The sequence below is a fragment of the Ursus maritimus genome, unplaced genomic scaffold (assembly GCF_017311325.1).
Source record: "Ursus maritimus isolate PB19 unplaced genomic scaffold, ASM1731132v1 scaffold_14, whole genome shotgun sequence".
Classification (NCBI taxonomy): Eukaryota; Metazoa; Chordata; class Mammalia; order Carnivora; family Ursidae; genus Ursus; species Ursus maritimus.
The window spans coordinates 11,707,610-11,731,172 of NW_024423786.1; positions in this window are offsets into that span (position 1 = coordinate 11,707,610).

A 23,563-nucleotide genomic window follows, 5' to 3' on the forward strand; every position below is an offset into this window, starting at 1 on the left:
CGATGTCCAGTGTAACAAAGGCACATTCAATATTTCCGCCCATTGAAACATTGTTGATTTTGTTATGCATCTCTGCATTTCAGAGACAGCCCTTTAAAAAGCCAGCTTGAATTACATGTATTTAAAAGGAGCTGCACTTCAGCTCATCTAAATACTTTTATTGTACAAACCTATAAAGAAAATAGCAGATTTCAGTAAGCAGAATAATCCCAGAGGAAAGTACCAGGAAGAAATAATGCTCTCAGCCGTTCTCAGAGACAAGTAGAGAGATTAAAATGCCTTTGAGATCCCTTCCATCTCAATGATCCTGCAATAAAAAGAGGAGGTGGAAACAAAACCTCTGTATCCATCCGTTAGCTCCATTTGAATCCCTTTTCTCCAGAAATCTTTCCTTCTGAAACTTACAAATGTTATCAAGTCCATAATAATGATTTCGGCTTGAAGTGTGAGATGGCTAACAGAAAAATTGGTAATGCACATTTACTCTTATGAATAATTGTCATATACACTGTCATCATTTTGAAATGTTTTGGCTTTTAATTTTACTCCCCTGCATTATTTTTCTATATTAAACTAAATCTGACTTGGAGATCCCACTAGCCAGAGTGATAAGAAATCAATTTAACTCTTTCTTAAGGTATCACTCTTCTTAGGTTGTATAAGAATCCAGGGGCATTATGCAATGTTTGGACAATTGGTGAAGGGCTTGTTATGTTTATTCAATCATGATAACCACCAATATGTGAATTTCCAGTGGGATTCATTGGAGACAGGCTGGGTCCTCTGTGCCCACTGTGGGGCCCGGAGCTATTTAAATAAAACTGTGAAAGCCATACCCCCCCCTTTTATTGAAGTACAGTTGACACACAATGTTACATTAGTTTCAAGTGTACAACATAGTGATTCAACAACTGTGTGCATTTTTTAAAAAGATTTTATTTATTTATTTGTCAGAGAGAGAGAAAAAGCAAGCACAAGCAAGGGGAGAGACAGGCAGAGGGGGAAGCAGGCTCCCCACTGAGCAAGGAGCCCCCAATGTGGGACTCAATCCCAGGACCCTGGGATCATGACCTGAGCTGAAAGCAGATGTTTAACCAACTGAGCCACCCAGGTGTCCCAACAACTGTGTACATTATGGTCACCACAAGTAGCTACCACCTGTCACCGTACAATGCTATTACAATACCATTGACAATATTCCTTATGGTGTACCTTTTATTCCTATGACTTACTCTTTCCCAAAACCAGAAGCCTGTACCTACCTCCCACTCCCCTTCACCTGTTTTGCCCACCCTTGTACCCCATCAAAGGTCAAAACCACATCTCTTATGATTTAGGCCCCCAGGACACTTAAGGCCCTACATCATCACTGAAATAGTGCTCTGTGGTGGGCACTGGTGCTCACCACTCCTAGACCAAAATAGCCCTTTTTAGTCTGCAGTGTGCTCCAGGATTCTTGCTTGATTTCTCTCTCCTTTCCACTTAGCCTTTCCTTCCATCGAATCCCCTTCCAAGAGAAGTACTCTCTCCTTTCATTGAGCTTGTAGAAACACCCAATTCCAGCTCTCTTTCTGTGGGTGCGAGTAAGTAGGTGGGAGAAGAAATAAAAAGCAGTCTTTTTTTTTCCCTCCTAACTCACCATATTCCACCTGCAGTATCTAATAATAGCCAAGAATTCTGCCTCCAATTTAATCACAATAACCATGTGCTAAGCTCTTTCCAGATATTAACTCATTTAATCCATTAACTCATTAATGAAATAGTATTATTCATGCTATTTTGCAGATTACAAACTGAAACAGAGAAAATCATGGCTTGTCAATGTTGCATCACTAGGAAGATCCTGATTTGGGATTTGATCACAGACTAACTGACTAGAAGTTATTATATTCTTGCTAAGTCACACCTCAGTTGGACTAATAATTGCTAATAATAAAATGTCTTCATAGATAAGAAGTTTTGAGCATTTACTATGCCCCAGGCACTGAATTTAATATTTTTCTAGACCCTGGAGATAAAAAAGGAGAAAGGTTCTCTGCCTTCATTGTGCAGGACCAAAGACAAGTAGAGGGAAGTCTGAAAAGTGAACTGAGAAGACTCTAATGAGACAGCTACAGGATCCAGCTCATATGAACTCTCCTGTCAGGTGAAGAGTACAGGAAAATGCCAAAGACAGGGGCAAATAAAAACTGGGAGAATTCAGGGGCGTCTGGGTGGCTCAAGTCAGTTAAGTGTCTGCCTTCAGCTCAGGTCGTGATCTCAGGGTCCTGGGATGGAGCCCTGCATCTGCTTCTCCCTCTGCCTCTGCCACTCCCCCCTTCCAGCTTGTGCACTCTCTCTCTCTCCCCTCTCAAATAAATAAATAAAATCTTTTAAAAAATTGGTAGAATTCATCTGGATGTTTTGTCAAGAGAGGGGTGTAATAGCACTAGAGAAGCCAAGAGTAGATTCACAACCAAAGCAATTCATTAATTTCCTTATTTTAAATTTTTTTCCTGTGGATATTAAAAGTATGAAACCCATAATGTCTCTTCTCAGTCTTATGCCTTGCAATATCTGTTCCTTGTACTTATAATAAAATGCAAATCCCTTACCATGCTCTGCTGGACCCACCATGTTCCAGCTTTGCTTACCTGACATCAGGGGTCACCTTGAATACTCAAACTTCAGAGTCATCAGTCTGTACCATATTTCCTCAAACACAGAAAAACTTATTTCCTCCTTAGGGTCTGGGTATTTGCTATTCCTTATATCTGGATTTCATTTTCTTTTTCTTTTCTTGGTCAGCTCTGTCTCATCAGTTAAGTCTCATTTCAATGTTGGAGAAATCTCTGCTACCCAGTCTACAGTAACACTGCTGTACCTCCATCCATTCATTTATTCATTTGATGAATTTTTTAAATTTTATTCTCTATTGAGGTAAAATTAACATGTAGTGTTATGTTAGTTTCAGGTGTACAACATAATGATTCAATAATTCTATACATTACTCAGTGCTTATCACTGTAAGTGTACTTTCAAACCTCTTTATCTATTTCACCCATCCCCCTCTTCCCCTCTGGCAACCACCAGCTTGGTCTCTGTATTTGAGTCCTTTGTTTGTTTGTCCCTTTTTTTTATTTGTTTGTTCATTTGTTTTGTTTCTTAAATTCCACATACGAGTGAAATCATATGGTATTTGTCTTTCTCTGACTTACTTCACTGGGTATTATACCTTCTCCTGGTGATTACACACACACACACACACACACACACACACACACAATGGAATATTACTCAGCCATAAAAGAAAATGAGATCTTGCTGTTTACAAGATCTTGCTTATTACATTCATTTGATGAATGTTGAGCACTGTGTTCCAACACTGTTCTTGGCACAGGCGATAAAGTAGGGAGTGAACTTGGCCAAGTATCTACTTGCCCTCATGATACTTATATTCTAGAGAGAGCGTTGGACAATAATCAGAGGTGGAGGAGAGCTTCTGGGGAGCATTACTTTTCTGGCTTGCTCCCTCTGGTACTGCCATGAGCTGGCATGGAAGGTTGCAGTACCTGCTGGAATGTCCTCACCACACAGCCATGTCCCAAGTTATTATTATTTCTTCTCCTTGAGCTCCTCCTCATTAATCCCAGGTACTACATTTCCCCCCTGTAGTTTCTCTATAACCCGCCTGCACTGTTAGAGTCACTTTATTCAAATTCTCAAATTACCCAGGATATGAGTGCCAGGAGCCTAAGAATGATGAAAGACCTCACTGGGAAGATGATAATTAGTTAGAAACCTGTAGGAAGTGAGGGAACAAGCAGAGAGATAGCTAGGAAAAACTTTCTAGGAAAGAACAGCAAATGCAAAGAACCTGTGTTAGTTTTGTATTGCAACCTAGTAAATTAGAACAAACTTAGTGACTTAAAACAACATGCATGTACTCTTTCATAGCTCCTATAGATCAGAAGTCTGGGCACAGGATGACCGGGTTCTCTGCTCAGGCTCTTGCATGGCTGAAATCAAGGTACTGACTGGGCTGCTATATCACGTGGGGCTCAGGGTTGTCTCCCAGCTCATTCAGGTTGGTGGCAGAATTCATTTCTTTGTGGTGATCAGGTTGAGGTCCCATTTCCATGGTGGCTGTCAGTGGGGGGCTGCTCTCAGCAACAGGCCACTTGCATTCACGGTCATGTAGTCTCCTCCACCTTCAAGTTAGCAACAGAGAACTCTTCAAGTGTCAAATTTCCCTCATGCCTTGAGTCTCTGACTTTCTCTGTCTCTGACCTCTGGACCCAAATTTAAAGACTGATGTAATCAGACCAGCGCCCCCCACCCCCACCCCAGTAATCTCCATATCTTAAAGTCAGCTGGTTTGGGACTTCACTTATGCAAAAACCTTTCACAGCAGTACCTAGATTTGTGTTTGGCTAATTAACTGGCAGGTGGTGTGTATACATCAGAGCCTAGGAATCTTAGGGGACCATCTTGGAATTCTGCCTATCACAGGGCATAAGGCAGGAGCAAGCCTCCTGTACTTAAAGAATAACAAGGATGCCAGTGTTCTAGGTCTCCATGGGCAACCAGAGCATTTGGCAATGAGGACACAGAGGTGGTGGGGGCAGAGGAAGGCACAGTAGTTGATGACAGGCCACTGCAGGGACTTCAGCTTTTACTCTGAGGTCATAAGCCATTGAACTTAGTGGCATGATCCCACTCATAGAAGTATTACTCTGGCTGCATGAAAACAGGCTACAGGAGAGGTAAGAATGGAAGCACAGAGATCACTTAGAGGCTACTGTGATAATACAAATGGGAGAGGATGCTGGCTTGGACCAGGGTGAAGATGTTGAGGGTTGAGAACCAGTCAGATTCTGGATATAATTAGCATAACAGGTTTTGCTAATGGATTGAATATGAGCTGTGAGGGAATGAGGAATCAAGGTTTATTCTTCATCCTACTGTCATTCTCTTAAATTATTTAATTTATGTATTTACTGCCCTCTTAAAATACTTTATATACTTATTTAATTATTGTCTGTTGGCTCCTCCTACAAAGGAAGTTCCATTAAGGGAAAGGTACTCTTGTCCACTGCTATAACCCTGGTGCCTGGCATGAATTCTGACACAGAATAGGCATTTGATAGACACTTGTTGACTACATGAATGAATGAATGAATGAATGAATGAACGAACAAGTGACTTTTGAACTTCAGGCATTCATGTTCTTTTTACAAGTTATTCCAATACAGTAGGAATGGAAAGCAGACTTCTTAAATTACCCGATGGGATCAGATCCAAGCTTATCAAAGTATTTTGTTCCAATATATTGGCCTCATGATGGAAAAATAACTGATTTTGCCAATTGTTTACTTGAATTACCTTTTAGATTGTCTCCAATGTGTCCTAGGTGTTTCATATCTAGGTGTTCCAATATTTCTTCTATTATCTGGGATTTCAATTAAGTGGTTCAAGTTTTTTTTTTTCTTTTTCTATTTCTTTATTTTCTTTGTTTTTTTCTTCTTTATCTCCAGCAACCATATTTTCCAGTTTTCAATTTTGTAGATTTTCTGGAATAGAGTTCCACTGCACCCACTAAACAAAATGCATTGCCAGTTTTCAAGGTAATATTCCCTTGGTTCCTTGGTTGGACATATGAGCTTTACAAACAGCAGAATTTCATGACAACCTCCCCATGTTGTGCTTAGAAAACCACTGGTTTTCTAAGGTGGAAGGGATGATAAGTCAAAAAGGCCAAGGCCTGACAGGCAGCAGAGAAAAGAAAGCCTGATAAATTTTAGGAATACTAAATAGTGACATAAAATCCAGCCTAACAAGGGTTTTGTTTTGTTTTTTTAAGGTAAGCTCTATGTACAAGGCGGTGCTCGAACTCATGACCCTGTGATCAAGAGTCGCATGCTCTACCGAGTGAGTCAGTCAGGCACCACAACAAGACCTTGTAATTGGCAACACATGTGAGTCATCGAAACCATGAAAAGATTATTACAAGAATGTCATTAATAAATATATAAAGTGGATTATGAATAATGAAAAGAAATTGTGCAAAATCCACTTTTTTATTCATTTCTCATTACTTTTTAATGCAATTTCTGATTTAAAAAAATAGACCCTGATCAAGGATAGAATTAGATTTCCTACCCAGAAGTGAAATAATCCTTAAACAATAGATCTTGGACCACCTGTTATTAGTGGAAGTGAGTAATGGTTTGCAAAGCTTTCTGAATGGTTAGTGATTGATAAGGCAAATTCTGTCCTCCTTAAGGTCTGGGTAACATAAAGTTGACTTTTTTGCACAAACAGACCATTTTATGTGCTAAGTTGCTAAACCATTTTCTGTCTTAATTGACTGAACACAACGCCTAGGTGAGGCTATCTTAAAAGCTGCATGCGTTCTTGCAAATGTGCTCAGTGTTGTAGGTGTTTAGTTGCAAATGATGAATAAACTTCTCACCTGAACACAAAGAGAACTCCCAAACTTAGGGCCATGCTCTCTGACCCTGCTGGCCAGGGACCCTCTATTACCTCCTTATGTATGTAGAACCTATGTTTTCTTCTACTCTGTCTTCTTTCCTTAAGCCCCTGATATTATCACAACATTAAGTTATGATAATTAAGAGGTGGAGAGGGGGTAGGGATGGAGTAAAGGAGAAGGAAGGTAGGAAGAATGGAAGGGAGGGAAGGAGTAAGAGAGGAAGGAATTCCATGCCTCAAATATGTAACAACTAGGCAAAGACTTGCAAGAAACTCAGAATACTCTTCCAGCTCTTAGGGTCAAGTAAGTTCTTAATCAAGTCAAAATTAGCAAGTGAGGGATGAGCTGTATGGAGGAATCACAAACAATTCCTTTGAATTTAAACAATTACATTTGGTTTTTAGGAGAGAGCAGAGCAGATTGTATTCTTTGGGATCCAATAGTAAACACCCCGAACCAACTTAAGAAACTGTCAGGGAAAATGTCATTTAGAGACCTGCAGTTTTGCTAATGCCTTTCTACTGGGCACCTTCAAATATCTCACTGTGTTATTTCTTCTATTGTTGCAAAGGCCACATCGTAAAAACTGGTGATGCTAAAAACAGATTCTTGTTTAAGGATCCACAGAGATATATAAACACTCTGCATGTGTGTTCTTTAAAAATACTCAGTGTGAACAAACATTGATAAGACTTGACTGGTGGGGAAGCCTTCCATAATTTTCCTTGATGCCCAGAACAAACAGGGAATTCCTTTTCTACTCCCTCTTCCTCTGTTGTATTCCTTACGTCCCAACCAGTTCTAAGCCCTGTCCATGTTATCTCCCTAGTGTATCTCTTCTTTCTCCATCACCAATGACATTAATTTAGACCACATTTTTATACCTCTGGCCAATTATGCTCCTAAAACTTACACATTTTCTAAATTTATACATGTATTCTCAATGCATTTGGTTCTTTAGGTGCTTTATGCTAGTTTCTTTTCTTTAGTATTTCCATTTTGATATTCAACACCCCTCCACCCCCCACCCCGCCAAATGTCAATCATTTTTGGCATTCAGGACCCAGGCCTTTTTCTTTGATCCTATACATTCATTTTGGGATATCTCTTCTATTCTTTGGACTTTTGTTATCATCTGTATGTTGATAGTTTCTGTATTCTTATCTCCAGACCATTTTTTTGTATGCTAAGTTTCAGACCTATATATTGAATCCCTGCTTGGGTATATTGAGTATATATTGACACTTCTACTTGGGTATCTTACAGGAACCTCAAGTTAAACATGACCCAAACTGTACCCATTATCTTATTCCTAGAGCCAAAGTAGTTCACAAGAAGGGTCTCTCTCTTATTTAGTGGCACTACAACCAACAAGTTGCCCAGTCTAAAAACCTGGAACTTATTTTGATTTTTCTCTTGGTCTCATTCCTGACATCTAATCTGTCAATAAACATGTCCTGGATAACTCCAAATTTCAAAACTCTCCACTTTTATCCATTTTACTGCTAACACTCTCATTCAAGCCACTGTCACCTCTGGTGAAGATCATCCCTAACAGCCATCATACAGGGCTCCTAATTCCAGGCTTGCTCCACAAACATGCATTCATCATCTGAAGCCAGAGGGTCTACATGCAATTATCACATTATTCTCCATGGTGCTTAATCTTTTCAATGGTTTCCCTTTACTTTAGGTCCTGTCTACCTCTCCAGGTTTATTTCCTGCCATCCTCCCCTCCCCACAAAATGAACTGCTTTTGGTTTCCCAAGCATATTTGTCATTTTCTCCCTCACTCCTGGTTCTTCACACTTGCTCTCTTCTGTAACTTGCACATTCTTCCCCAAATCTGCCTTCCCCTGGCTGCCTCCCAATCAGTCTCCAGTCTTCAGTTTATACTTCACTTCTTTTGAGAGTCCTTCCCTGAACTCTTGATTGGGTCCCACATTGTTATTACTTTCTGTGCTAACTCCTAGTACATAGGACATAAGCTGTATCTACCTCCTTACTGCGGTTGATGCCATAGTGTGGCATAATGGTTGGAAAACAGTAGGAGCTTAATAAATGTTTGTTGAATTAGTCAATTAATTTATAGGTTAACTTCTCTGTTTTTCTCACAAGACTGTGATATTTGTAGGGTAGGCTGTCTAACTCTTACTTCTGGGTCCCTAGTACCATTAAGTGGACAGATTCATGGATGGAGGAATAAATGGTTGGTCCTAACAGAAAAAGTTATTTTTTGAAAATGTTTCAAGTAGTCCTTTTGGAGGTTTCACAATAATGCACATAGGAGGTTACCAAAGTTGAGTAAGAAAAAAAGTCAGAGGAAAGAAGGGATAGCAATAAAACCTATGAAGAAATAATCTAAGGAGAAAATGTCATTATTCACCAGCCAAATTATATCTTTATGACTGTTATTAAAATAATAAAATATATCTTTTGTGGAATATATCATGAGATAATTTTTTAACTCTTTCAAGCCACTTTGGTCCCATACCAAGCTGTCCTATTCACACCTAGGAGAAAATAAGACTTTGTTTTTGTATCCCCTTATATCTAGCAAAAAAAAGTCTATCCTTATAGATGAGAAGAAAAAAAAAAAAGATAGAAAGAAAGGAAGAGAAAGGGAGTGAGGGAGGAAGAAAGGAAAAGAAGAGCGAAGAAATGAGATAAGGGGGAGGGAAGGAGAAAAATATGCTAAACTGATCATTAATGAAGAAGCTTAATATTTTCCCCTAAATATCAATTCCAAATTCATGACATTTAACATAACACTTTTTAATTATTTTTTTAAAAATCAGCTAAACTTAGTCCAGTATTTATTGTCTTAATAGCTAAAATAACACTATTTGCTCACAATCAGCAATCTGCAACATTTGGTGGGGACCAGTCATTGCTCTACTTGTTGTCAGCTGGGGTAACTCAAAAGCTGGGGGTTGGAATCATCTGAAGATTTGCTTACATATGTGATGTTGATGCTGGCTATTCACTGGGACCTCAGCTAGGACTGTAGCCAGAACCTACACATGGTGTCCCTGTGTTGCTTGGGTATCTTCACAAAATGGTGGCTATATTTTAAGAGGAGTCCCAAAGAAGAGATCCAAGAAGAAGCAGTACAGGCTTTTATGACCTAGCTTCAAGTCATGCAGTATAAGCCCTGTTTTATTCTATTCATTCGGATGTCATAAAAACCCACTTAGCTTCAAGAGGAGGTGAAAAGAGCTTCCATCTTTCTATAGGGGAGTGCCAAAGTCAGTAAAAACAGGTGGAAAATATTGCTGTGACCATTTTTATAAACTGCAGTCTGCCTATACAATCTATATAAAGCTAGTTCGTAACTGATCTTTTATAGATAGAATCAGGAGATGCCTGATGGGGAACTCCACAGTGCTAAAACAAGACTACCATGGATTTAGGAGCCATCAGAATTGTGGGCAGCTTTACTTCTGCTTTTACTTCTTTCTCTCCTGATAATGGAATGACATACTCTGCCTACTCTTTACCTGCTCTCCTCTCATACTTAGACCTGAAACGCAAAATAACAGAGTGAGCGTGAATCTCTTTCCTGGACCCCAAAAGAAATAAAACATAGGCAGCTGCCAGGAAAGAGTAATGAAGCCTATCATTTAGTCTGTCATGATGCAGTGTGGCAGGTGACTTCAAAGAAGACAGACACATGAAACAGAAACACAGAGACTCAGAAACTATGGTGGCATGGGGGGGGGGGGGGGGGAGGAGACAAATGTCAGAGATTCAATCCTGAATGTGACAAGGAAGAGGGCTTCGATTGTCCTTGCCACAATCATTATTTTATTGGTTCAAGACAGATAATAGAAAGCCAAGATAGGCTTGAAGAAAAGTTATGTTTATTCCTAACCCTCCACAAGGAATCTGTCATCTAAGTGAAAGCTGTAACCCTTATATTATAGGAAGGTCAGCGTTATCAGAAGCGTAGACAGAAGAAGGTTCTCTCTGTGAGTTAAATCTAGTTCAAGTTTATTTACAACTTTGCACAATTCATACTATATATACACTCCTTTACCACATAGCTGGTACTGTAGACCATCAATTTTCCTTCATTTTCTGCATCCCAAGAAAAATTGGAAAAGGCCATAAAAGTGATGATTTGGGGAACCTCTCACCTTGTAATATTCTCCATGGAGGCTAAGAAATATAGGGGAGAGAAAACTGATATGAATGTTGTAGTTCTAATTCCTTGGCTGAAGACTTTAGGGCTTCTTCTCAAAATGGCATCCACTTTTCTTTCTTTTTAACAACCCCTGATGTTTCTTAGAGATCCATCCCTTGTCCACTTTTATTTCATGTGGCTTGAGTAGAGACTGCACCTGAGATCCCAGGTGGACATGTGAGTCAATAATTGGTTTGGACTTTAGCATATAACTCAAGTAAATCAAATCAGAGCTAATCCTTCAACTTTCTGGAAAGAATGTTTGATTTGATGTTGTAAAATGTAAACCTGGAGATGACAGAGTATAAAGGATAAAAGATGGGATAAAAGATAAAAGATGGGATAAAAGATAGGATAAAAGATGGAGGAGAGACTAGATCCTGATGACACCATTTGAGGCCTTGGGTCCAACTCTATCTAAATCTGCTCCCTGGACTTCTACATTATGTGAGCTATCTAACCCCCTTTGACACCAGTCTGAGTTGTTTTGTTTTACTCTTTGTGTTATTTGCAAAGCAGTAGATAGCCCTTTCTACCCCTATGGGGTCAGATTAACTGGCCTTGGTGTACAAACCTTCCTCTAATCTGTGTATATGATTCTACTATGGGTATGGTGGGTCTGATCCCAACTTCATAGTTGAGATTATGACCACAGCAGCAACAAGGATTTTTCCACCCTCAACTCACGCCTCTATTTTGGCAACCAGATCATTCAAACTTAAGAATAAATTTTATTCGTAACTGTTTTTTCAACTTTAGGCAATATTTAGAATTTTTGTAACCACAGAAACACACAAAATGATGGCAAAAGATGGTGGACCCAACTTTCCAATTGTGTGGATTTCATAACTAACTTGGAAAATAGGGTGGCATATTAAGAAAAACCCTGTGTTCAAAGCTTTGTTCTATTTTTGATTCCAGATTTGCAAGCTATGTGATCTGAGGCCAGTCACTTTGACCTAAGTTCCAATACTATGAAGATAAAGGCATTATAGCCTATTAATTGTTAAATATCAATGGTAGTATTATTACTAATCTTAATGTTAGAATCCAGTTTATTCTGACCTTATCCTTTTGATTGTCATCCCTCAGGTATAGAAAATAGTTCAAATTTTCATCAGTTATCTGATGAAAATGTTACCAATATAGTAAAATCCAACATTAAAATGCATGAAGTAGAGCACCTAAATTTCTAGTATTTACTCTATCACAAACAAATCTATACTCCTCTCTCTGTTGCCTATCATTGTTTTTAGAATTCTAAAAATACTCTGTTTCTTTAAAGGCTCATTAAGCTACTTTTTATGGGATTTTGCAGTGTTTCTGAGACCCAAATGAATCTACTAGGTCATATGACCTTGGAGATAAACATATTTTTTAAAAAAGTAGACTTGTGCATTTGGGCTACACAACGGCCATGGTACCATATGCTGAGGGAACAATATGTTGACATCATGAGGGAACAATCATGTGACATCATAAAATCCTGGAAAGAGAACAGGACATTTATCAGAATAGGCTGGAGACAGTCTGACTCCCTGTCTGCTTAACTTATATCCATGAAGCAAATCATATTGTGTTTACTCAATTGGTACCTAATGAGAAGAACAGATAGGAATTATTTTTTGTAACACTCTGTCTTTTTATATTTACTTGATTGGAGAGTAATTTCAAAGGAGCCAAAGATAATTAATTGCTCTGAGTGGGTGCACTGTATGTGATTGAAGTAAAGCAGGAAAAAAAAAATAGCTGTATGAAGCCAAGATCTGGAGGAGAAAGAATAAGTAGCCATATTAGGTTTCTCAGTGACTTTGGGGGTGTGCATGGTAACCTCTTGGTGCACTGTGGACACAATGTGATAAGCAACAGGAGCCACTTTGCTCTCAAGATCTGAGACACAGCAGCCGTGCTCTAAGGCCTAATGTTTACCAATGAGCTCATGGACCCAATGATTAAGATCTTTTTGATTATGGTTTATGTTTATCACCAAATGAGCTCAATACTTCAAGGAAGCAACTGTTGAATAAAGGATACAACTATATTTAAGTCACTGGACCATACTCATGGGATGGTTGTCAACTCTACCAACAAAGCACAGTCCCATAGCTGTTTGTAGTTGAGGCAGTACAGAACTAAGTCTTGGGCCAAGACTTCGGATCCATCATACTTTTTTTTTTTTTTTCATCGTTCTTCCTCCAAAACTCCCATAGAGAGTGACAGAAATTAGGAAAAATAATCAAAGAATGAGTCTTTGCTTCTCCCTTCCTGTCATTCCATATATTCAATTCATCAAATAAATCTCCCAAAATATATCACACAGCTTTTACTCCCCTGGACATCCATATCTACTCCCTAGCCCCTGACTCTATCCTTTCTCACTGTTTCCACTCTTGTCAGAATTCATTTTCTACATTTTTGTTTAAAATCTGGACTCTTTAACATGACCTATAAGGCCCTTTTATGGTTCGATTCTTGTTTTCTTTCTTTCCTTATTCCTTTCTTACTTCCTACCTCCCTTGAAATTCTTTTCTCTTGTGTCTTCACACAGTGGATGACTTCCCAATCTTCAGGACTCCCATAAATGTTTCCTTTTCAGAGAGGTCTTCCTGATCCTCTCTCTACAGCTATTCAGGATGTTCTGTCATAATCTTCCCCCACTCCCATTTATTCCTTCATAGTATATAACTGATCTTTTTGTTCATGTATTTGTTTCTGTGTTAATTATCTTTGTCTCTCACTAGACTATCTGCTCCATGTGAGCAAGAATCCATCTTCATTCAGAACACCACACTCAGCAAATGCTTATTAAACTGTTAGAATCAGTTGCTCAGATAATGTCAAGCTTTTAGTTCTTGAGGAAGAACCAGATTCCAAAGTAGATGGCTGTCTTATGTCCTAGAATATTAGAGCCAGCTTGTGCCCCTCCCTTTCCTCTTCAGCCATTCCAGTCCATTTCTTGATCTTTCACATACTGGTGGCTCAGGCAAGCTCCGCCACCACTCTGCCACCACTCATTGCAAAACTTCTGACATATAGGCATTCACATATCTGTGCTGTGATAGTTAATTTTATGTGTCAACTTGGTGAGGCCATGGGACCCAACTATTTGGTCAAACACTAGTCTAGATGTCCCTGTGAACATATTTTTGTTTTTGTGTTTTTATGTGTTTAGTGAACTTAAATTGTTGTTGTATCATTTTTTAAGACTTAATTGTTTAGAGCAGTTTTAGGTTCATAGCACAATTGAGTGGACAGTACAGAGATTTCCCACATGCTCCCTACACCCCACTCACACAGCCTCTTCCACTATCACTATCCCACACACGAGTGGCATATTCATTAAAATCTATTAATCTATAAACATACATTATTATTACTTTAAGACCATAGTTTATATTAGTGTTCACTCTTGGTATTATACATTCTATGGATTTTGACAAATGTATGACATGTATCTACCATTACAGTATCATACAGAATAGTTTCACTGCCTTAAAAATCCTAAATGATGTTTTGAATTCATCCCCTCCTTCCCCTAATCCCTAGCAACCACTGATCTCTTTACTGTCTCCATAGTTTTGCCTTTTCCACGGTGCCATAAAGGTGGAATCACCCAGTATGTAGCAGTTTCAGATTGGCTTCTTTCACTTAGTAATATGCATTTAAAGTTCCTTCATGTCTTTTCATGGCTTAATAGCTCATTTCTTTTTAGCACTGAATAATATTCCATTGTCTGAATGCACTACAGTTTATTTATCCAGTCACCTACTAAAGGACATCTTGATTGTTTCCAGGTTTGGGGAAGTATGAATAAAGCTGTTATAAACATCCATGTGCAGGTTTTTGTATAGACAAAAATTTTCAACTAATTTATGTAAATATCAAGGAGCATGATTTCTCGTTTGTATGCTAAGAGTATGTTCAGTTTTGTAAGAAACTATAAAACAGTTTTCCAAAATGGATATATTATTTTGCATTCTCACCAACAATGAATGAGAGTTTCTGTTGCTCCACATCCCTGCTGGCATTTGGTGTTATCTGTGTTCTGAATTTTGGACATTCTGATAGGTACGCAGTGGTATCTCATTGTTGTTTTAATTTGTAATTCCCTAATGATGTATTATGCGGAGCATCTTTTCATATGCTTATTTGCTATCTGTATGTCTTCTTTGGTGAGGTGTCTGTTCAGCTCTCCTGCCTTTTTTTTTTTTTTTTTTTTTTTTAAGTAGGCTCCACTCTGGGTGTGGAGCCCATCCCGGGGCTTTAGCTCACCACCCTGAGATCAAGACCTGAGGTGAGATCAAGAGTCAGATGCTTTATCAGCTGAGCCATCCAGACCCTCCTCTTCTGCCCATTTTTAAATCAACTTGTTCATTTTCTTCATACTCAGTTTTAAGACTGTATTTTGTTTAACAATCTGTAATCAGATAGGTCTTTGGCAAATATTTTCTCCCAGTCTGTTGCTTGTCTTCTCACTTTCTTGAGGAAGGTTTTTTGTTCATTTTTTTAAAATGTGATTAACTTTTTAAATTTTTAGTGTTTTTGAGGTACAGGTGACATACGATGTTTTATTAATTTTAAGTGTACAACATGGTGATTCAATAATTATATACATTAGGAAATGCTTACCATAATAAGTGTAGTTACCATCTGTCACCATATAAAGTTATTATAATATTATTGGCTAAATTCCCTATTCTTCACTTTCCATCTCTGTGGAGACTTATTTATTTTATAACTGGAAGTTTGTACCTCTTTATCTCCTTTACCTATTTCTCTCATTCCCCCACTCTTCCACCCTCTGGCAACCACTAGATTGTTCTCTGTATTTTTTAGTCTATTTCTCGTTTTTTATTTGTTTGTTTGCTTAAAATTTTGTTTTTTACATTCCAAATATAAGTGAAATCATATGGTATTTGTCTTTGTCTGACTTACTTCACCTAGTATAATACTCTCTAGGTCCATCCATGATGTGGCATATGGCAATATTTCTTTCTTTTCTATCTTTCTTTTTTTTTTTTTAATAGATAACATGTGCATGTGCAAGTGGGAGGTGAGGGGCACTGGGACAGGGAGAGAGAATCTTAAGCAGACTCTGCACTGAGTGCAGAGCCTGATGTGAGTCTCAATCTCATGACCCTGAGATCACGACCTGAGCCAAAACCAAGAAGTGGATGCTTAACTGACTGAGCCACTCAGGCACCCTGTTTCATTCTTTTGTATGACTGAGTAATATTACACACACATATAAACATACACACACATATATATCTTCCATATCTTGTGTGTTGTCAATAATATTGCATTAAACATAAGGGTGCATATGTCTTTTTTTAATTAATGTTTTTGTTTTCTTTGGATAAATGGCCAGAAATAATATTACTAGGTTGTATGGTATATCTGTTTTTAATGTTTTGAGAAACCTCCATACTATTTTCTATGGTGGCTGAGCCAACAGTGCAGGAGGGTTCCCTTTTCTGCACATTCTTCTTAACACTTGATATTTCTTGTCTTTTTAATACTAGCTAGTGTGAAGTCATATCTCATGGAAGTTTTGATTGGTATTTCCTTGATAATTAGTGACGTTGAGCATCTTCCCATGTGTCTTTTGGCCATCTGTATCTCTCCTTTGGAAAAATTCAATCAATAGACTTTGAGTGAAGTAGATTACCTTTCATAATGCCGATGGGCCTCATCCAATTGGTCGAAGGCTTTAAGAGAGAAGACTGAGGTTTCCTGAAGAAGAAGGAATTCTTATCATGACCAAATCATAGAAACGCTGAGTTTTCAGCCTGCTGCCTTGCAGAATTTAAGCTCAAGACTACAACACCAACTCTTATATGCATTTCCAGGCCTCCTGGTCTACACTACAGATTTCAAATTTGTTAGCCTCCACAATTATATGAGTTAATTCCTTAAAATTCCTGATATCCCCCTCTCTCTCTATCACTCTCTCTCTCTCAGTCTTTCTTTCTCTCTCTCTCTTTCTCCCTCCACCAACACCCACATCACCAACATACACAAACATGACAAATGTATATAAAATCAATCTGTCTATCTATCTATCTATCTATCTATCTATCTATCTACCTACCTACCTACCTTCTATGGGTTCTGTTTCTCTGGACACCACTGGCTATGCATGTGCATTATTAAATCCATGAACTAGACTCAAAACATCAGCATGATTGGAGTGGAATGCATCTTTCATGTGCATGTGTTTTGTTACCAGTAACATCCTACACAGATCAAGGACTAGGATTCTATATCTGGATTCTAGGCAAAGGAAATCCTATTAGGTCAGATCTGAAAAAAGAAAGATTAACGTATTCTGATACCTTCAGAACTCCTTTTTTTAAGCCCAGACCCCCAGTGTTGGATGCCTCCCTTTGATCCTCAGTTGCTCAGGGCCCTATGAGAGCTAAAGTAGAAGCATCATAGCAGAGTAGTATTAGAATTCAGGCTTTCTTACCCATTAGATCTCAGTGCAAATCACAACTCTTTCCTTACTAGCTGTTACTTGGTGTCTCAACATTTGATATTACTCATCTCTAAAATGGGAGCATTGTTTTAAGGATAACTGAGATGACACTCATTGAGTGCTTAGCATAGAATAAGCATTTAACTTGACAGCTGTTATTATCACTATTAAGTGCTTCACCAGTAAACACTCGGTAGGTCAGTCACCTATCATGCTCTGTTTTGTTCTCTAAATCACATGCTTTTGCATATGCAATTCCTTCAGCCTATTTTTTCATCAGCCACATTCTTTATGTTCTCCAAAGCCCAGCTCAAGTCTCCCTTCATCTGTGAATTAGACTGATTTATCCCACAGTAGATTATCACAGTCCTTTCTCTTTGTAGCTATCCATCATTTGTTATTTAAAAAAATAACAGGGATTTGTGCCTAGGACTGTTTTAAGCACTTGCATGCATGCCAGTCACATTCAATCCTATGATGACCTTCTAGAGTAAGTACTATCACGCTTGCATATTAGGAAACAGACTCAGAGAACTTAAGTAACCTCAGAGAACTTAAGTACCCTCAAGCTTGAATGTGGTTATCATGGCCTGGAGATCATTGCTCATGATGCCCCTTTCCCCCATTCTCTGAAGGCAGTTACTCTTTGGTGGATGAAGAAGTAAAATCCTGGATAAAGATAAGTGGCAGAGTCCAGGTTGAAAGCGCTAGAGAGTAAATATTTTGGGGTACTTAGGTGAGACTAAAGGTGGGTGGCTCCTCCTGCAAACTCAAGCTCTTCCAGCACTGACTTGGAGAACCATGTGTCTTAATTGCCTCTGTCCCTGCTAAGAACAAAAGCTGCACTTTTGACACCTTCAGTTGGTTGACATTTCTGTTCCTAAGCACCTTCTTTACAGATGGAGAGTTTCATTCTGACAGAAATTGCAACAATCAGATTATGAATTGCTCAAAAAAATATGAGTAACACATGTGCCAGCAAACATTTCATTGCCCTTTGTACACATCAAAGTACAAAAGACAGTATTCAGTGATTTGGTCACACCATTAACAAATTAGTCAAGGCCAGTGGCTCTGCACTTTGATGCTGTTTGAATTAACCTGGGAATGTCTAAAAGATTGTCATTTAATCAGAATCTCTAGAAGTGAGACCGGACATCAGAATCTTATAAAAGCTTTCTAGGTAGTTCTATTCTGGAGCTAGAGATGGGAACCCTAGAATCCCTAGAACCCCCATCCTAGGGTAATCTGCAGCTCCCCATTTATGATGTTTAGGAGAGAAAAACATATAGAGAGCATCTCTTGTGTGTTAAATTTCTTTTTTAACTATGACAATAATACAAGAAAAATACTCACTTAAAAGAGACAACTGTGAATATGAAATTGACCAACCAATAAAGAAAAGGCCATAGATAAAACAAAATATTGGAGTAATAATCTTAGCGAAGACAGTTTTACCTCACCAACCTGTGATGAGAGCAGATAAAATATCTGAGGAAAACTACTTGATTCCAATAAAATGGTGGGGAATGGTCACGGTAATAAGATGCTTTTGGGGGCGCCTGGGTAGCGCAGTCGTTAAGGCGTCTGCCTTCGGCTCAGGGCGTGATCCCGGCGTACCGGGATCGAGTCCCACATCAGGCTCCTCCGCTGGGAGCCTGCTTCTTCCTCTCCCACTCCCCCTGCTGTGTTCCCTCTCTCTCTGGCTGTCTCTCTGTCACATAAATAAAATAAAATCTTTAAAAAAAAAAAAAAAAAAGATGCTTTTGATTTCTCTAGTGGTTGTAAGTCAGGTTCCATGTCAAAGAGTAGGGTTTCACTTATGACAACCTAGTTCTGGGAGTTCAAAACTAACGATATGCACACACAAGAAGTTTGAGACCAATAGCTCACCAGATATCTAAGGGCTATATTTAGGGGCACCTGGGTGGCTCAGTCATTGCCTTCGGCTCAGGGGGTGATCCCAGAGTCCTGGGATCGAGCCCCACATTGGGCTCCCTGCTCCCCTGGGAAGCCTGCTTCTCCCTCTCCCACTCCCCCTGCTTGTGTTCCCTTTCTCTCTGGCTGTCTCTCTCTCTTTCAAATAAATAAATAAAAATCTTTAAAAAAAATAAATAAGGGCTATATTTAGAAACCTGTCAATACTTTCTTACTGATCCTAAGTTAAAAATGCTCCATAATCTTGCATGTATATATATCTTTGACATGTGGTTGAATTGTAAATCATTTGTTTAATTGACTAATGTCAAATTATATTCTATCCTGAGCATTCTAATAGAGGATTTTTGGAACCATTATAGGAATAACATCTTGCTTTCATGGAGAGACATAACCAAGTTACAGCAGACTAATTTTACATGTGTCACCAATATAGGAATAGAGACCCATACCTTGTATTTTCTCCAAGTGCTTCCTGGCTGCTCATCCTTAAAAAGAACAAAGCAAAGTGGTAGCAAGATAAGTGGCCAGCACAGGTTGTAAATTCATCATAGTCTTGATCAATCTCTTCAAGTTGCTCAGCCCAGTAGTAGAAAAGAAAAATACTCAAATGATCAGATATATTGCATGGGACAGGCACTTGTGCCCTGCTTTTCCTTAAGCAGGAGGAGCGAATTTTCCTACATGGCCTTGACAAATTCCTTGGACTCTATAGCGTACTACCAGGTTCCTTTAGGAAATGAATTTGAGTTACTGATGACCAAATCTTACCCTCCATGCACTTTCTCACCCACATATATAAATGCATTTGAGAGAATCTCTGCCTTATGTGAGAGATCAAGATAATCATCAGGTCCTTTTAGAGAGGGAAATTGGAAATTACCAAATAATGAAGTATATAAAAAAACAGGAACATGTAGATAAAAAGTCTCTAAATATTGAAGTCAGGTAATGTGTAATGTCATCTTTACTATAGATGAACTCTCTAAAATCTGTTGATCAGAAACAGCTAAAAAGCCAGCAGGAAAATCAGTCAAAATTCTTTTTTTTTATGTTTTTTTTATTATATTATGTTAGTCACCATACAGTACATCCCCGGTTTCTGATGCAAAGTTCGATGATTCATTAGTTGCGTATAACACCCAGTGCACCATGCAATACGTGCCCTCCTTACTACCCATCACCAGTCTATCCCATTCCTCCACCCCACTCCCCTCTCAATTGTAGCAAATGTTGAGAACTCGTTCTTTCTGATAGCTGAGTAATATTCCATTGTATATATGGACCACAACTTCTTAATCCAGTCATCTGTTGAAGGGCATCTCGGCTCCTTCCACGATTTAGCTATTGTGGACAATGCTGCTATGAACATTGGGGTGCATATGGCCCTTCTCTTTACTACATCTGTATCTTTGGGGTAAATACCCAGTAGTGCAATGGCTGGATCATAGGGTAGCTCAATTTTTAACTTTTTAAGGGACCTCCACACTGTTTTCCAGAGTGGCTGTACCAACTTGCATTCCCACCAACAATGTAGGAGGGATCCCCTTTCTCCACATCCTCTCCAACAATTGTTGTTTCTTGCCTTGTCTATTTTTGCCATTCTAACTGGCGTAAGGTGGTATCTCAGTGTGGTTTTGATTTGAATTTCCTTGATGGCTAATGATTTTGAACATTTTTTCATGTGTCTGTTAGCCATTTGTATGTCTTCATTGGAAAAGTGTCTGTTCATATCTTCTGCCCATTTTTTGATTTGTTTATTTGTTTCTCGTGTATTGAGTTTGAGAAGTTCTTTGTAGATCTTGGATACCAGTCTTTTATCTGTAGTGTCATTTGCAAATATCTTCTCCCATTCCGTGGGCTGACTCTTAGTTTTTCTGACTGTTTCCTTGGCTGTACAAAAACTTTTAATCTTGATGAAGTCCCATAAATTCATTTTACCTTTTGTTTCTCTTGCCTTTGGGGATGTGTCATGAAAAAGGTTGCTTTGGCCGATGTCGTAGAGGTTGCTGCCTATGTTCTCCTCTAGGATTTTGATGGATTCCTGTCTCACATCGAGGTCTTTCATCCATTTGGAGTTTATCTTTGTGTATGGTGTGAGAGAGTGGTCAAGTTTCATTCTTTTGCATGTAGCTGTCCAATTTTCCCAGCACCATTTATTGAAGAGACTGTCTTTTTCCCACCGGATGTTTTTTCCTGCTTTATCAAATATTAGTTGCCCAAAGAGCCGAGGGTCCATTTCTGGGCTCTCTATTCTGTTCCATTGGTCTATGTGTCTGTTTTTGTGCCAGTACCATGCTGTCTTTGTGATCACAGCTTTGTAGTACAGCTCGAAATCCGGCATTGTGATGCCCCCAGCTTTGTTTTTCCTTTTCAACAGTTCCTTGGCTATTCGGGGCCTTTTCTGGTTCCATACAAATTTAAGGACTATTTGTTCCAGTTCTTTGAAAAATGTCCTCGGTATTTTGATCGGGATAGCATTGAAAGTGTAGATTGCTCTGCGTAGAATGGACATTTTAATTAACTATGTTAATTCTTCTGATCCATGAGCATGGAATATTTTTCCATCTTTTTGTGTCTTCCTCAATGTCTTTCAAGAGTGATTTATAGTTTCTAGAATATAGGTCCTTTACGTCTCTGGTTAAGTTAATTCCAAGGTAATGTATGGTTTTTGGTGCTATTGTAAATGGGATGAATTCCCTAATTTCTCTTTCTTCAGTCTCAGTATTCATGTATAGAAATGCAACTGATTTCTGAGCATTTTGTATCCTGCCACATTACTGAATTGCTCTATAACTTCTAATAGTTTGGGAGTGGATTCTTTTGGGTTTTCCATATCATGTCATCTGTGAAGAGAGACAGTTTGACTTCTTCTTTGCCGATTTGGATACCTTTTATACCTTTTTGTTGCCTGATTGCTGTTGCAAGGACTTCTAGTACTATGTTGAATAATATGGCAAGAGTGGGCATCCTTGTCATGTTCCTGATCTTAAGGGAAAGGCTTCCAGCTTTTCCCCATTGAGAATAATATTTGCAGTAGGTTTTTCATAGATGGCTTTTATGATCTTGAGAAATGTCCCATCTATTCGTACACTCTGAAGGGTTTTAATCAGAAAAGGATGCTGTATTTTGTCAAATGCTTTCTCATTAAAAGGATTATCCATCATGACCAAGTGGGAGTCATCCCTGGGATGCAGGGGTGGTACAACATTCGCAAATCTATCAGTGTCTTAGATTTTATCCAGAAACAAAAATTCAGAAATCATATGATTCTCTCAATAGATGCAGAAAAAGCATTTGACAAAATACAGCATCCTTTCCTGATTAAAACCCTTCAGAGTGTAGGAATAAATGGTACATTTCTCAAGTCAAAATTCTTATTTCAAAAAGTAACACACTGTTTCCTCGATGTTTAGGATCTTTACACTCAAAACATAGGAAGTTAGTGATTGACTACAACTTCCAATACCTGTACCTGAAAGAAAACTGGACGATCAAAATTCAGTCAAATAAAAATAGTGAAAAAATTTTTTAAAAAAACACAAAACAAAACACAACAAAAAAAGACAAAATAAAAATAGTGATAAGCCATGTAATATTTATAGAAAACATTAGTAAATCATTTCTTTAATTCATTCCCCTGCCAATCCTAGAGTAAAAATAATCTGACCACAATATATTTTGCAATGTATATCTTCCTAAGAAGTTATACAATAATAAATTTTTATTACTCAAATCATATGAACAAAGTGTAGGACAGACTTTCTATAAAGAGATTTACAGATTGGATCTTAAGGAAACAAGTTTCTTGACCATGCAGTCATTACAATATAAGAATTTATAAGTTCTTAATTTTATATACCAGATTTTCTTAATGTAGAACACAATAAATAAATAAGTGATGTCATTTACCTTTACTCACACAAAGATTCAAATAAGGGGGAGTGAATTAAAGAGATTTTCTAAATGCTCTGAAATATCAGGACTTTTATCATTTATAAGGTGCTAACTTTCAAGAAGAAAGTGACCAGGGGCGCCTGGGTGGCTCAGTCGGTTGAGCATCTGACTCTTGATTTCGGCTCAGGTTGTGATCTCAGGGTCATGAGACCGAACCCCATGTTGGGTTCTGCACTCAGAGTGGAGTCTACTTGTCCCTCTCCCTCTGCTCCTCCCCCCACCTCTTTCTCTCTTTCAAATAAATAAATAAAATCTTTAAAAAAAAAAAAAAGAGGAAGAAAGTGACCATATGGGACTTTTGCCTTCATTGAGACAGACTGTCCTCAAAAGTAATTACTTAGCAAACAATTTAAGGATATGCCATTGGGTATTCAGGGTGCGATGCTGCCCTAATTCAAAGAATTTCATCTATACTACAACGTTTGTGTGTAAGATGTCAGTGCATCAATGTCACATTCTCTCTTTAGTCTTATATGACATCCACCTCCATGCAATAAATAATGAGACGAAAAGAAGTGGTAATTTA